We start from the raw sequence: 3,677 nt of genomic DNA, 5'->3' as shown, positions 1-3,677 counted from the left end.
CACACACACACTCTCTCTCGCGCTCTCATAATCTCCACGTCTTTCTGAAGACTGTGATTACAGAGCACAGCAAAGATAGTAATCGGATCACATTGAACTGCTGTGTGACGAACCGCCTCCGTTAATTCTGGAGCACACAAGAGAGACTTCCATACGCCAGGTACTAATATGTATAAATCTGTTCTTACTGAAAGCAAAATAATATTTCTGAGATTTTGGGAATGTTGGGAGAAATTACTGATCTAATACGTAACAGAGTAGGATCTTACTTGGTTAGTACTGGTTGAGCTAGCAGTGGGCGTGGATACATGCTCCGCCTTCCAGGCCTTGTCTCCGCCCCCTGACGGAGGCCCGGCCTCCACCCACTCGTCCTCTGAGTCCTAAAAACAAATAAGGATTGACACAGAAAAAATATAATTTTGTACTAAAACAATCACAAGAAATATAATCATGCAACCTGAAATACCTGGAGAAAAGAAAATAGCTTAAAGCACACGGTTAAGTGTGGATTAAAGGAATGGTTCACCCATTTGCTCGCCAGTGGATGCTCTACAGTGAATGGGTGCCGTCAGAATGAGAGTCCAAACAGCTGATAAAAACAACACAATAATCCACAGCACTCCAGTCCATCAGTTAACATCTGGAGAAGACAAAAGCTGAAACTAATCCAGCATTAAGATGTTTAAACCTCAACCGTTCAAACCATAATTCATAATAAATCTATAATCCATAATAACGCTTCTTCTAGTTTTTGTCTTCTCCAGATGTTAACTGATGGACTGGAGTGCTGTGGATTACTTGTGGATTATTGTGTTGTTTTTATCAGCTGTTTGGACTCTCATTCTGACGGCACCCATTCACTGTAGAGCATCCACTGGCGAGCAAATGGGTGAACCATTCCTTTAATCCACACTTAACCGTGTGCTTTAAGCTATTTTCTTTTCTCCAGGTATTTCAGGTTGCATGATTATATTTCTTGTGATTGTTTTAGTACAAAATTATATTTTTTCTGTGTCAATCCTTATTTGTTTTTAGGACTCAGAGGACGAGTGGGTGGAGGCTGGGCCTCCGTCAGGGGGCGGAGACAAGGCCTGGAAGGCGGAGCATGTATCCACGCCCACTGCTAGCTCAACCAGTACTAACCAAGTAAGATCCTACTCTGTTACGTATTAGATCAGTAATTTCTCCCAACATTCCCAAAATCTCAGAAATATTATTTTGCTTTCAGTAAGAACAGATTTATACATATTAGTACCTGGCGTATGGAAGTCTCTCTTGTGTGCTCCAGAATTAACGGAGGCGGTTCGTCACACAGCAGTTCAATGTGATCCGATTACTATCTTTGCTGTGCTCTGTAATCACAGTCTTCAGAAAGACGTGGAGATTATGAGAGCGCGAGAGAGAGTGTGTGTGTGTGTGTGTGTGATATTTGTCTGCTGCATCCGTCTGCTAGACAGGGCTGTGCGTGTGCGCTGAGGTGATAAAGGTCTGTCAGGGTTAAGGCAGACTAAGGCAGATGTGTGCACAGAGAAAACCCAACACAGCTGGCAGAGAGATATCAGACACAGTGTGTATACTGAGATCTGTGGACACATCAGTGACTATGTTTGGAATAGCAAACTACTCGTATATTTCTATATTTAACAACCTGAACGACCTCCTATATTTAATCAAATGTGCAGTACGTCAAAAACTGCAGCATAAGCATTTATGTATTTATTTATGAGATGACCTCAATGGATTAAACGTACAACACATAGTGATACATAGTGAAACAGCATACTACTGTTTTATATATTTTAAAAGTAAAGTGCCACATGCTAGCATTTCAGTCCAAACTGTCAAATGTCTCCCCCAGTAATATTTTAGTATTATTTACATTCTATTATAATATTTATAAAATCTTTAAATTAACTTTATTTTTATTTTTTCAGTTTTCATTTACATTTTAGTAATTTTTTTTTGGTAAATTTATGTGCTTTTGTCATTTTTTATTAATTGTTTTTTAAGTTTCTATTTAGCTTTAAATTTTACACAATTATTAAAATGAACTTTTATTTTTATATTTTAAGTTTTCATTTACATTTATTTATTTATTTTTTACAATTTTGTTATGTGCTTTTGGCACTTTTTACGAATTGTTTTTCTTTTTTAAATGTTTCTATTTAGCTTTAATTTATGCAATTTTTAAATGAACTTATTTTTACATTTTAATTTTAATTTTTTTACTTTTTTAAGTGCTTGTTATTTTTATTAATAATAGTTTTTCATATTTATACTTAGCTTTAATTCATTTTTATATTATATTATATATAATTTTAAAATGAACTTTTATTTTTTATTCATTTTATATTAATCATTTAATATTTTATAATTTTATGATGCACTTTTGTAATTTTTATTAATCTTATGTTTTTGCATACATCTATTTAACTTTAATTTATTTAAGTTTTAGTAATTTCATTACTTCAACTTTATTTCAGATCGTTGCCAAGGCAACATTTCTAATTTTCAAGTTTATGTTTGTCATCTAAATTTTTTTTTTTTTATTTTACTTCAGCTTTCTTTAAATTACCAAATTTTTTTATCGAAATATTATTTTTTTTTTTTAGAATTTTAGTTAACAATAACCACTGGTCTCCCCACACAAACAGAAAGCAATCAAAACACCAAAGAGGAAGAGAGGAAATAATAAAATAAGGAAATAATGTTGAATTTTATTACAGCAACTTCAAACACATTTTTAAAGGACAGAAAATAAATCAAATGCAACAAAATAGAGCGGCTGATCGCGTCTGTTATCAGCTGAGGACAGAGTTGACCATCCTGTTAAACAGAGTGATGATCAGTGAAGTTTATATTCACCTGCTAATCATCATTAGGAGGAAAAACATCAACCCTGACATTATTCAGAAACAGAGAGAAAGCTCTAATATAGAGTTTTTCATTGACTGCCAAACAAATTTATAGGTGATGCATATCATCATTTACAATGCTTCAACACCAGATTATCGGACAAAAATGAAAACGTATTTGCTTTTTTGAAGGTCAGGGCACTCAGAGAGCATGAGAATTTACTGTAAAAGGGAGGAAACAATATTATCTGTTCCACAACGCTCAAGGCATTTCCTCTAATTTGTACCTTTTATATAATAGCTCATATTCTATAAACAAAAATTGCAAAATGTTAATCATTAATTAATCACAACCATTATCACCCAAAATTGCACATGACCATGTAACATCAGCTAAAAGTCAAGTCCTGTTTTGTTCCAGGATAAACCATAAATCTATAAATGCATTGTGGACTGTTTGCGCCCCCTGAAGGCAGTTCAATGTCAGCTACAGAAGTAATCCAGACTGACAGAGTCACGACTGATTGATATCAACCAGTCAGATTAACCACTGTTTGGCCAATTAACAGAAATGCGTCTGTTCCAAAAGAAATAAATAAAAATACCGACAGCTTTTACAATGCAAGAGAACATGCTTGTGTTTTGTGCATGATTTGAATATCGTGCAAAATAAATTATGAATTCATTTCAATTCTGAGAACATCTCATTTAGTGTGATTCGATTATATCATCACTTTACGCTGGACATCACTTTTTAGAGAACGCTTATAATTCATAATGAAATATATGATCTTAATGAGAAAAAAGCTTGAAACATGAGCT

At 34.0% G+C, this 3,677-nt stretch overlaps 1 long non-coding RNA gene across 1 annotated transcript; it reads right to left on the bottom strand.

Moving 5' to 3' along the window:
* Positions 1-212: 212 nt before the first annotated feature.
* On the bottom strand, positions 213-3,475 carry LOC107579345 (uncharacterized). Its single transcript, XR_001608464.1, has 3 exons — positions 3,465-3,475; positions 2,556-2,560; positions 213-380 (listed from the first exon to the last, which is right to left on the bottom strand). It is a non-coding gene; the product is annotated as an uncharacterized lncRNA (long non-coding RNA).
* Positions 3,476-3,677: the final 202 nt, after the last annotated feature.

Source organism: Sinocyclocheilus grahami, unplaced genomic scaffold (assembly GCF_001515645.1).
Source record: "Sinocyclocheilus grahami isolate Dianchi unplaced genomic scaffold, SAMN03320097.WGS_v1.1 scaffold16752.1, whole genome shotgun sequence".
Classification (NCBI taxonomy): domain Eukaryota; kingdom Metazoa; phylum Chordata; class Actinopteri; order Cypriniformes; family Cyprinidae; genus Sinocyclocheilus; species Sinocyclocheilus grahami.
Note: the sequence above shows the minus strand (reverse complement) of the source record. Positions and strands in the feature narration are given on the sequence as shown.